Genomic DNA, 13,645 nt, shown 5'->3' with positions numbered 1-13,645 from the left:
CATTGTTCGAGCTTCAGGTGGTTGAGCGAGCGAACTCAGATATGGATTGTGCTTAACGGATAGCTCTTGTTGCGGGGTGATTAAGATAAATATCAATGACGCCTATGATGGCACTCGAAGAATGACAGTTGTTGGTGTTATAGCTTGTGATCGAAGTGGCCAAGTGTGTGGTAGATTTGCTCAATCATCTGTTGGTTGCTTTGTAGGTGGGTTTGCGGAGCTTCATGCATTGCTTGCCGGATTAAGGTTCGCCTGTGATATGGGATGGACGGTTGTTCGATTTGAAATTGACTCAATGAAACTTATTCACAAGATTACAAGAGATTCAGATGATATTTCAACTCTTGGTGTTATTGTGCAGGAAGTTTGGACGATTTTCCGGGACTATTCTCAGTTTCATGTTACTTATGCTATTCGTTCTTGTTATTATGTTGCTCATCAGTTAGCTAATTGGACCTTAGATCTGGTGGCTCTTTGTTCTTTGATTCGGTTTGTCCAGATATCATTGCTCATGACATTCAAAACGATGTACTTAATTTTGATTTATGGTAATTGAGTATTTTTCCCCTTATTAGGTTTAGGAGTTTTTAATGGGGCTCATTCATGGTTTTTGCTCACAAAAAAAAGATAAAGGTGAATCTTCACCTCTTTCTTATATGTAAATTAGAAGTGAGTACTCATTTGAAAGTTATTTTAAAATTTGTGACTCACATTCAGTGGGGTAACTGATGACATGGTGTGTCAGATCCATCAAATAAATTTTCTGTTACAACATCATAAAGCAGAAGTAGCAATGTAACAGAACCAAAAAAGAAAGAAAGAAAGTAGCAATGAAGGGTTATAATTCAATTTGCTTAAGCAAGAATTTACCATCCAACCCCAGGGCCAAGTAAAGTCCATGACCCACCTGTTTTATTCATTAATCATCAACTACAATATTGGGTAACGTCTAAGCATTCCTGCTCTTTAATGTGCCAACTTTCCACATGAGTTTTGTGGAGATATAAGCGACCAATCTCCAACTGCACCACCTGAAAATCATCTACCTTATATAATTTAGTAAATCTGCCCTCGACTTTACCACAACATCATTCAAATTTTAAATTTTAAAATCTACCTTATGTTGTTTCTACAGTTTCTACTTTACTACACTAACATTCACTTCACTTTCAAAAAAGATATCACTTGTAACTTTGGATTCTGCCTTTCCTTTTCTGTTTAACTCATATATTTTTTATGCTTTTTTTCTTCAAAATTTTGTAGGATTTGGTTCCCGGATCGATACAGTCCTTGGACGGCTGAAAGCTTCCCCAATCCCCACCGTTAATCAAGCTAATTGAGTCTAATTTTTTATTTTTTACAATACGGAGAAAAGAACACACAAGTTTGTCCCTTCTTCCTTCCTATATATGGGTATCTTCACAATTTCTCATCACACACAAGCTAACGCAAAGCATTAGCTGCTGCCATGTCTTCCTCACCAAAACTGTCTCTAAGCTCTTCCTCTTTGCCTTTTTTGTCGTAGACACTCATTTTCGTCCATATTTTTTTACATATATATCTATATATATATTATATAATTTGTAAATGGTTTTTGAATATATATATAATATAATTTTTAAAACATTTTGAAAACCTATATAATATATAGTTTTTAAAACATTTTTGAATATATATATATAATATATAGTTTTTAAAAATATTTTGAAAACTTATATAATATATAATTTTTAAAACATTTTGGAAAATATATATAATATATAGTTTTAAAATATTTTTTGAAAATATATTATATTATATGGTTTTAAAAAACATTTTTTAAATCATATATAAAATATAGTTTTAAAACATATTTTTTCCTTTTATTTATTTTTATCTTATTTTATTTATTATTTATTTGTTATTAATTATTAATAATTATTTTTTTCTTTTTTTCTCTTTCTCGTTTTAGGTCCATTTGGGGTTCAATCAATCCAGGAACATGGCTTGAACCAGCCCAGCGAGGGTCTAGGGTTTCACGTTCTTAGCAAGGCGTCGCGCAATGGATGGAGTCAAAGGGTCAGTCACGCGAAACGACCAAACATCGCCGGCCGAAGATCCCGGGATTGAACCATCCCGGTATTTCAGTAGCAACGTTCACAGCCCCGAACAAAACGAAACAACCCCGAGCATATTGGTTCACCGAGAGGGTTATAAATACCCCGATGAAACATCACACAGGAAACCACGAGTATCAAAACACGAACACAGTACATCGAGAATCATCAAGAACCAAGAACCAAAACACCGCCACAACAAGATAACCATCGAAGGGAAAAGCCAAACAAACTGTGAGTAACACAACCGACAACAATACATAACAAGGGAGCCACAAAACCACCTCAATAGTGGAGCATCATCATCACAACAAAACATGAGAAAACACAACAACAAGAAATGCCGTAAAAAATAGCCAACGCATGGAAAAAGGCATTGTGAGTCTCGGTTCGAAGAGGACAATCCATCGGAAGTCTAAAAGGTCGCCGGAAAAGAGTGAGGATCGAGCGGGTTTTTTTTTCCATATATACGCCTTCTGGGGTGTTTTTGTGAGATTTTAGGCTTGGATTCTTGTTCCCGGGGTAGAGAGGAACACTTGGGGAAAGTTTAGATTTTTCAAACCGGCGGCGGCAGCTACCAACGCGATGGCCAGCGCGACGGAGAGGCCACCAGGCGGTGGCCGACATTCGACTGGGGAGGGGAGAGTTTGAGAGAATTTGAGAGGTGAGAGAGTTATCATTTTGAGGGAAGGGTGAAAATGAATGAAAGATGGGTTTTTTGGGCTTTTAGACAACCCGTTGCCGCGCTTCGACCCAACCCGAGGGGAAGATTCGTGCGTTTTTTAGGTTTAAAGGGATAATTCCCTTTTTAGTCCTTCGTTCTTTGTAAGCATTTATTTTAGCCCCTTTATTCGAATTTAACCCCGATTTCACTTTTAATTTTATCCCCCAATTTTATTTTCTTTCAAATTAGTCCTTTTTTTATTTTCACATTTTCATTTATTTATTTACTTATTTATTTATTTTATTGTTAATTTTGTATATATGTTTTTTTTCAATTTATTTATGTTTTTCTCTAATTTTTTTTTGATTTATTATTTTATTATTTTTCTTATTATTTAATATTTATATATTGTTTTTCTGTCTAACATTTTCAACCTTTTCTAGAAGAATTTCAACCAATCGAAGGTAAGTAATTCGAATCTAATGTTTTAAATTTAAATTTTTGCTATAAAGACAACAGACAAATTAATTGGTGCCGAAAAGGCGGTTCAAGGGTGCTAATCATTCCTTGACCGTAACCGACTCCCGAAGCCGACACATTTCTGGTAAAACAAAGATAAGATAAGATGGTGTTCGATAAATCTAAAATAGTTTTTAAATGATCAGTGGCGACTCTAATTTGTTTTATTCAAGTTAAAGCCCAATTCTGGGCCCAACCGAAAAACGACCGCGACAGGTAAGTGAGTTAGGCCAGAATTAATTTTTCGATTCTCTTTTTTAAGCGAAAATGGTAAGTATAAATTTTAATTTAACTTTTCGATTTTTATTACTTATCTTTGAATGTTTTTCAAATAAATAGTTGTACTGATATTTTTTTCAATGATTTCAGATTTTCAAATTTTTTATCTCATGCTTTATACCCAAGCTCTAAACCCTTTTTAAGTGGAGTGAAAGCAACGCCTTCGTGGGAATTTATTCTCCGTGCGGGCATAAGGGAATGTATCCTCTCGAGTTTAACTTAGTTAACAAAAGCTTGTAATAGGCTTAGGACTAAGGGTCTAGCAAGCCCAAGGGGGCACCAGCAAGGAAAACTAACGGTACCCTCTTTAGAACCTAAACCGGGAGAGTACCAACACATTTCTGGTAAAACACAGATAAGATAAGATGGTGTTCGATCAATCTAAACTAGTTTTTAAATGATCAATGGTGACTCTAATCCATTTTATTCAAGTCGAAGCCCAATTTTGGGCCCAACCGAAAGACGGCCGCGACAGGTAAGTGAGTTAGGCCAGAATTAATTTTTCGATTCTCTTTTTTAAGCGAAAATGGTAAGTTTAAATTTTAATTTAACTTTTCAATTTTTATTACTTATCTTTGTATGTTTTTCAAATAAATAGTTGTACTGATATTTTTTTCAATGATTTCAGATTTTCAAAATTATTATCTCAGGCTCTATATCCAAGTTCTAAACCCTTTTTAAGTGGGGTGAAAGCGACACCTTCGTGAGAATTTATTCTCCGTGAGGGTATAAGGGAATGTATCCTCTCGAGTTTAACTTAGTCAACAAAAGCTTGTAATAGGCTTAAGACTAAGGGTCTAGCAAGCCCAAGGGGGCACCAGCAAGAAAAACTAACTGTACCCTCTTTAGAACCTAAACCGGGAGAGTATAGGGAGTTAGAGCACCCCAAAACCTCATTTCAAACCCTAGAATGCCTAAATTATTTCCTACTTTATTTTCTATTCGAAGCATGCGAACTAGAAATTGATGCGGTTAGGATTGGTTCAAAATTAACATGTGGGATATAGATCATGTCCAGGTAGGAATAATAAGCATGCGGGGTAGGAATTTTTTATTTTTTCCTTATTGTTTTGATTTACTTTACTAACTCTTTTTATTTTTGTTCTCTTTCATTTTTTTATCATTTACATCATTCAAAAGAGGTGTTGATCCACCAAAAACGTGTTTGTTAAACGTAAATAATTTGCATTAATGGACAAAGGGGTTATAATACAAGAGATGAAAAGCTCAGAAGTCCAGCTATGGTCAGAGAATACTCAGAATGGATCGGGATTTACATTATGCACACCAAAAGTCAATTTTTCCAAAACAGGTTGGCAAAAGTTGCAGGGGAAAGACGAGAAAAGGTTACTGACCTGAGGAGTCCCTTCAAAGATAACAAGAACAAGATGGCAAAGCGATAGCTGAAACTGGAGGCCATTATTGACAAATTCAAGAAGTAAGCAGATAAACTTCGGATAGTTCCTATTGATAGAGGGCTCCTATTGATAGAGGGCTCCAATGGAGCTTTCGGTAGGAACAGGCTCAGCAGAGAGTGAAAGTCGGAGATGTAGTCATTCGAGACTTTTTTGGGCAAGCAGTTTGTCACTTGCACGATTTAGCCAGAGAAGTCAGAGCGGTTCGACAGGGTATTCAACTCAACCTGTTAGAAGTTGTTCAGGGTTTAAACCTTTAAAATACATTTTGTCTCTTAAGACGTAACACTTTTTCCCCTGATGAGGATTATTTATAATAACAGATACATTTTTGGATCAATACCTCGAACATTTCATGCATCATGCATTTAGACATATTTTGCATTTTGTTATTTTCATTTATTTGCATTCGCATTAACTAACATAAGAATGTCTCATCAAAGGAACAAATACTGGATACACCACCTCAAGCATTGGACACACTCCATCCGCATAACACCCACTTAAAAAAAAGAAGAAGTTGAAAGCAAAAATTGGTTAGCTCGAGGAAAATATGCTGACGTTACAGAGATAGCTAGAAGATAAGTTAACCATAGCAGTCTGAGTACTCTGGATACAATCATGAAAAGCCAAGAGTCATTGGTCGATCAAATTGTGGCAAAGTTATCTGGTTTAAAACAGACAAGTGCGTCTGGGGCAAGTTCATCGGAAAGGGTAACATGCCACCTACCCCACAAGTGGTTATCTCACCTGAGATCTTACCAGAGCTTCAAGGGGACTCATCCACTGCAAAAGCGAAGGCCTCGTCTGCTACAAAGATATAAACTAGTGTATCCAATCCTGAGAATAATTCAGGTTATTACCATATACCAGATTTAAAAGAAGATGACGACAAGGAAAAAAAAAGATGGAGGAAAAAATCAAACAACTAGAGGACCAAATGAAAGTAGTCAAAGGAGACCATGACTACCAAGGAGTCGATGTCGCAGAACTCAGTCTAGTCCAAGACTTGGTTCTTCCTCCAAAATTCAAGTCCCCAGAATTCGAGAAGTTTGACGGGAATAGTTGCCCATCTGCTCATATCATTATGTTCTGCCGAAAGATGACAGGATATAGAAGAAATGACCAACTCATGATCCACTGCTTCCAGGAGAGTCTGTCGGGCTCAGTCATCCGGTGGTACAACCAGCTAAGCCGATCCCATATCAAGACTTGGAAGGACTTGGCCAAGTCATTTCTGGAACAATACAAACATGCCAATGACATGAGACCCGATCGAGTTATGCTACAAAGCATGGAAAAGAAGCATAACGAGAGTTTCAAACAATACACACAATAATGGAGGGATTTTGATGTACAAGTTCATCCGCCCTTGGATGAGAAAGAAACCCGGAAGTTTTTTTGTACAGACCCTGAAGGCTCCATACTTCGGACACCTGGTTGCAATCACATTAGGAAGCTTTTCAGACTTAGTTATGGCCGGAGAAATGATCGAGTCGGCCATAAAGCAAGGCAAAATTAAGGATCCTATGAGGGAGAGGGATGGAGAGATTAACAACATCAACCACGTTGTTACAATCTCCAGCCCAAAATCAATTACAGCTGTACCGTCAGGTACTTCTAAATAATATTCTAGAAAACCTAAAAAGGAAAGGGAGCATTTTGACCCTATTCTGATGACGTACAAAGAGCTTTATCAACAACTCTTTGACACTCACGTGGAACCCGTGAATCCCCCATACCCTAAGTGGTATGATGAGAATGCTCATTATGAATATCATGGCAGCATCCCAGGGCACACTATTGAGAATTGTTACGCATTCAAGAGTATCGTGTAGAAGATGTGTAACCAGAACTGAATGGACTTTAACAACTTGGGGGTATCCAAGTGAGGAAGATCATTTTATCATTTGAGACATTTTGTTTGAATTTATTTTTCTTTCTCTTTTATCTTTTCTCAAGTTTTTGTAAGGACATTTATATAAATTTATGTTACTTTAAAGACGACGAGCAATGAATCAAATTTGCAGACTTGAAATTCTTTGAATATCGACTGAATTAAAAAACTCTGTAAATGATTGGAGTTATAGATCTTTGACAAAGTAACACGCTTAAAAAGTGGTAAAATAAGGACTTTGACCTTACCCCAAAAAATACACTCAAACACTATACTCTTCTCTTGCAAATAACCAATATAACCTTCCCTTCTTATAAGGGAACAAAAAAGAGGCTTGGTATTTAGGTGTGCATAGGTGCGGACGACATGGGGCATCCTTTTGTATATAACAATTACTATACTTTTTTGTTTAATACGTTCAATGATGATGATAATCTTTACAGATGGAATAGTCGCGTAGGTGAATCTAGTTTAGGTCAGTTGTTTGGAAATTGAACTCTAAAGATGAAATTTTTTACTTTCAACAACACCTAGACTATAACAGGTTCTTCTTGACAATCTTAAGAAATTAAATCCGTAAAGCTGAGCTATTCTATTAAAGCAATTGGTTATAGAGGAAACTCAAAATCCCTGGTTTTATGAATATATTACGTTCAAACCATGGTATTGCTCGGACACTTGGCAATTCGATGTTTGCTCCACTGTTATTGTCCGCCCAAAGATTTTGTGATGAGATGAACCCTTCAGTTAACCTGATAAAAGTGATTATAATATTAAGTTGTCCCTCTAAAGCAATTGGTTAAACGCCCTGACTTTATGGATTCGATTAGCCAGATAATGACCAATTAAATCAAATTTATCTAAACAATAAATTTTCGGTAATAATGGACTAAGGGAGTTAAGAAACACTTGTTATAGTCAATTTCACATGATTACTCAAGAATTTCATTGTTAGACTGATATTTTTGCACTACCTTTGTTAGAGGAGCCTACAAAGCTTGAACAAATTGAAGATTTCATAGGATCGAAATAGAAGGTCTAGTAATTAATCATGCTAGTTGCGACATTTTGTTCGCATTCAATTAAAATACCAAGCCAAAAAAGGGGCATGTTGCAATGACCGAGAAATTACATTTTTTTTATGGCTGAAACCTTAGAAAATAGGAGGCCAACCTAAAGCCAACTCATCCATTAGAACATTTGTCAAAGAGCTATAACTCTGAAAGCAGGAAAAAACTATTGATTCTTTTGATATCCTTTAAATTCATGTTTATGATTTGATTCGATTGCGAGCCTGAATTAAGGAACAATGTTTTACAGGATTATTCCCTCTTAAAATAAGAGAAAAGCAAAAAAAACATTTTCAAACAGGACAGTCTCAAATACGAAAAGCTGCAACCCGAGAAGAAAGTAGGGCATGGTCGGTTCCGAGTACAAGACCAGAGGATAAAAATGAGACTCCATCCATGACTAATTCATATTGCATGCATCTTAGACATACTTAAGAGCATCACATTTATTTTTTCACATACATAATGTTTTGCAGCTTTTACAGTCAAGTTTTGACTCCAAAATGGAAGATACTCGATTCAAAAGCACCTTCAACAAAAGACCTTTGAGTTCGATTACACACAGCTCAAAGGCACGTCATTTGCAGTATAACTCAAGGCGAGAAGGGTTATCTGCCAACAAAAGACCTTCGAGTTCGATTACACTCAGCTCAAAGGCACATCATTTGCAGCATAGCTAAAGGCAAGAAGGGTTATCTGCCAACAAAAGACATTCAAGTTTGATTACACTCAGCTCAAAGGCATATCATTTGCAGCATAGCTTAAGGCAAGAAGAGTTATCTACCAACAAAAGACCTTCGAGTTCGATTACACTCAGCTCAAAAGCGCATCATTTGCAGTATAGCCCAAGGCAAGAAGGGTTATCTGCCAACAAAAGACCTTCGAGTTTGATTACACTCATCTCAAAGGCACATCGTTTACAACATAGCTCAAGGTAAGAAGGGTTATCTGCCAAAAAAAGACCTTCGAGTTTGATTACATTCAACTCAGAGGCAAATAAAATTCACAGCATAGCTCAAGGTAAGAAGGCCTATCTGTCAACAAAATTGTCAAGTTCGAATCCATTCAGCTCGATAACACATCAATCAAACTACTTTCCGGTAGCAGTCGAGTTTTTCAAGTCGAGAAGAAGATCTGGGTTAGTCATGCCTTAGTGAAAAGAAACCATTTTTCGGCAGACAGCTTAAGTCGAGAAAAGATATCTGTCAACGAAGATTTATGAGTTCGATTTCGAGAGATTATCGACCATATGGTAGAGTCAATGAACTATTTTTCAGTCAAATTTTTTAACCAAGGTCTTTAAACCGAGAAGAAGACCGAAGTTGACTACAATTTGGTAATAAGAAGCCACATTATTATTCAAATTATGAACTGCAGCTTTAATTCCATATTATTTCAAGATGGACTCGACTTCGCGATGGAAGAGCCATCCGCAACTCAATTCGACAGGGAGTTATTCTTTCAGAGTCAATTTTTCAACTCCACCGAACGAAAATTTGTGTCCTTTTATCTTCATCCTATTTTTTGTTCCATGAAAAAGCACAGAATGAAAAATAGGACAAAGAGGGGCAGTTGTAGACACTCATTTTATATATCTATATATATATTATATAGTTTGCAAATGGTTTTTGAAAATTTATATATATAATATATAGTTTTTAAAACATTTTGAAAACCTATATAATATATAGTTTTTAAAACATTTTTGAAAATATATATAATATATAGTTTTTAAAATATTTTGGAAACTTATATAATATATAGTTTTTTAAAAACATTTTGAAAACTTATATAATATATAGTTTTTAAAAATATTTTGAAAACTTATATAATATATAATTTTTAAAACATTTTAGAAAATATATATAATATATAGTTTTAAAATATTTTTTGAAAATATATTATATTATATGGTTTTGAAAAACATTTTTTAAATCATATATAAAATATAGTTTTAAAAAAATTCCTTTTATTTATTTTTATCTTATTTTAATTATTAATTATTAATTATTTATTATTATTTTCTTTTTTTCTTTCTCGTTTTAGGTCTATTTGGGGTCCAATCAGTCCAAGAATAGGGCCTAAACCAACCCATGGAGGGTCTAGTGTTTCACGTTCTTAGCAAGGCGTCATGCACAGGAAGGAGTCAAAGGGTCGGTCACGCGAAACGGCCAGACGTCGCTGGTCAAAAATTCCGGGACTGAACTATCTCGGGATTTCAACAACAACGTTCACAGCCCCGAACAAAATGGAACAACCCCGAGCATACTTGTTCATCGAGAGTGTTATAAATACCCCGGTGAAACATCACACAGGAAACCACGGGTACTAAAACACGAATATAGTACACCGAGAATGATCAAGAACCAAAAACCAAAACACCACCACAACAAGATAACCATTGAAGTGAAAAGCTAAACAACTAGTGAGTAACACAACCAACAACAATACATAGCAAGGGAGCCACAAAACCACCTCAACAATGGAGCATCATCATCACAACAAAACACGAGAAAACACAACAACAAGAAAAGCCACAAAAAACATTCAATGCAAGGAAAAAGGCAGTGTCAGTCTCGGTTTGAATATGAAAATCCACCGGAAGTCTAAAAGGTCACCGGAAAATGGTGAGGACTGAGCGGTTTTTTTTCAGATCTATGTCTTATGGGGTGTTTTTATAAGATTTTAGGCTTGGATTCTTGTTCCCAGGGTAGAGAGGAACACTTGGGGAAAGTTTAGATTTTTCAAACTGCGACCGACGACGGCCAGCGCGGCGATCGACGTCGAATGTCGGCCACCGGGCGGTGGCCGACATTCGACCGGAGAGGGGAGAGTTTGAGAGAATTTGAGAGGTGAGAGAGTTATCATTTTGAGGGAAGGCTGAAAAATGAATGAAAGTTGGGTTTTTTGGGCTTTTATACAACCCGCTGGGCTACCCGTTGGACCTGCGCTTCGACCCGACCCGAGGGGAAGATCCGTGCTTTTTCTAGGTTTAAAGGGATAATTCCTTTTTTAGTCCTTTGTTCTTTGTAAGCATTTATTTTAGCCCCTTTATTCAAATTTAACCCCGATTTTACTTTTAATTTTATCCCCCAATTTCATTTTCTTTCAAATTAGTCCTTTTTTATTTTCACGTATTCATTTATTTATTTATTTTTATTATTAATTTTGTATATATGTTTTTTTCGATTGATTTATTTTTTTCTCTGATTTATTTTTTAATTATTTGTTTTGATTTATTATTTTTCTTATTATTTAATATTTATTTATTTTTTCATGTCTAACATTTTTGACCTTTTCTAGAAGAATTCCAACCGATCGATAGTAAGTAATTCAAATCGAATTTTTTAAATTTAAGTTTAACTTTTTACTATAAATACAACCGATAAATTAATTGGTACCGAAAGGGCGATTCAAGGGTTCTAATCCTTCCTTGACCGTAACTGAATCCCGAACCCGACACATTTATGGTAAAACGCAGATCAGGTAAGATGGTGTTTGATCAACCTAAAATAGTTTTTAAATGATCGGTGGCGACTCTAATCCGTTTTATTTAAATCAAAGCCCAATTTCGGGCCCAACCGAAAGACGGCCGCGACAAGATCCATGCCAGGGAATTCTTCAGCAAAATCTCAAGGGTTAACACCAATGAGAAAGAGGCAACAACAACAACAAGAGAGTAAGAGCATGGGACCTCAACCACCCAAAAGTCAGAAGAGCTAGAACTCATGTTTATTCCCGAAACCCAAAATGGTTATGGCCTTTACGGGCACGAGACAGACACAGGCGAGCCCAGTTTCACCACAAAAGAGACATACGAACCCTATGTCATCCCTATTAAATACCACCTCGATGAACCCTACAACAACATTCCCGAATCTGGCTCCAACAACAAAAACACTTACTACCACAACAAAAACGCCTACCAGTCCACTGAGAAGCAAAACCTGGGCAAGGCCAGCTTCTCTGAGAAAGGATGGAGCACCAAGGAAAACCAGAACAACAACTACTACGACAGCAACAATATTGAGAGGCAAGGCATGAGCGACACTAGATACTTGGGTGGCGTTTGGTTCGCTGGAATGTTTATGAGGGAATTGGAATCTATGAAAGAATTGGAATCTGTCAGGAATTGGAACCCAATTTCATATTTTGTTTGGTTGGCATGAAATGAAATTAGAATCCAATTCCATATTTTGTTTGGTTCGCAGACATGTCAGATGAATTTGATTTCAGTAATGTAAAATGACAGAATTACCCTTCTTGTTTTTTTTGCTTTATTTTAGTTTGTTTTACAACTTAACATGTAGTAATATATTATAAAAAAATAAAAAAAATATTAAATTTTCATTTTATTGATTGATTGTTCATTTCAATAAATTATAAAAATCATGCTAATAAACATCATAAGTTAAAATCATCTCAATCAAAATATGTTAATAAGTTACCAAAAGATAGAGCAATATTTCGATACATTCCAATCAGAGTATGTTAATTAGTTACCAAAAAATATTATAAAAACTATTTTTATTCAATATATGAATTAGAAACCCGACCCGATACGACACAAAATATTAAAAATTATTTTTATTCAATAAAAATATTGACTTAATTGAAAAAAATTATATATAGAGGGGTATTATTGTAATTATTCCTAAATATATAAGGTAAAATTATATATTTTTTTCGGGTCGGTCCGGTTTTTTTCACCCTAAACCCGAACTCGACCCGAATAACACACTTAAAAAAACCCGACCCGACCCGAATATCACACTTAAAAAACCCGACCCGACCCGAACAAAATAAAGTTTCACCCGACCCGACCCGAAATAAAAAAAATTATTTTTATTCAATAAAAACAGTGACTTAATTGAAATATATATATATATATAGGGGAATTATTGTAATTATTCCTAAATATATAAGGTAAAATTATATATATTTTCGGGTTGGGTATTTTTCACCCTAAACTCGAACTCGGTCCGACCCGAATATCACACTTAAAAAAAACCGACCCGACCCGACCAAAATAAAGTTTCACCAAACCCGGCCCGAATATATGAATTAGAAACCCCACCCGACCCGAAATAATAAAAAAATATTTTTATTCAATATATGAATAAGTTACCAAAAGATTGATGAGTGTAGTATGGTCAAATTTCAATTCCCTCCAACAAGGGAATTGAATTCCATCCATTCTTGGATGGAATTTACTTTTCCTCATTTGATGGAAAGTTGAAGCCATGAGAGATTCAAATTCTCTTGAAAAACTTGAACCAAACATAGGAAAGTGAGAGATTCCAATTCTCTTGAAAAACTTGAATCAAACGCCACCTTGGAGTATGAAAAATACTACTATGACATCAGGAGCGAGAACTATTATCCAAACCAGTTCCACAACTCAAGGGGAGTTGCTTCGAGGAACGAGTTCAATGAGAACCGTTACAACAACAAGGGAAGATACAATCAGAACCAAGAGGAGTTCTTGGATACCGAGGAAGAGTTCGAGCCCTGATCAGCTGCTGCATAGTGCATACTGCTCAAAATTTTATGTATGATTTGTAAAGATCACCATGCAATACAAGCACTGGCTTTAATTAGACGTAAGTATGGTAATTAATTAGCAAAAACGATGGAGAAGATAAAATTTTATTTATTGAGTCTTGCTGTTATTTTCTTGTGATGTATTTTTTTTTCCGTTGCTA

General features: G+C 35.6%; 1 pseudogene; it reads left to right on the top strand.

The window, feature by feature from the left end:
- Positions 1-2,041: 2,041 nt before the first annotated feature.
- LOC120123983 overlaps positions 2,042-13,645 on the top strand; it is a 28,832-nt pseudogene continuing 17,228 nt past the window's right edge.

The sequence above is a fragment of the Hibiscus syriacus genome, unplaced genomic scaffold, assembly GCF_006381635.1.
Source record: "Hibiscus syriacus cultivar Baekdansim isolate YM2019G1 unplaced genomic scaffold, ASM638163v2 tig00110407_pilon, whole genome shotgun sequence".
Lineage (NCBI taxonomy): Eukaryota > Viridiplantae > Streptophyta > Magnoliopsida > Malvales > Malvaceae > Hibiscus > Hibiscus syriacus.
Note: the sequence above shows the minus strand (reverse complement) of the source record. Positions and strands in the feature narration are given on the sequence as shown.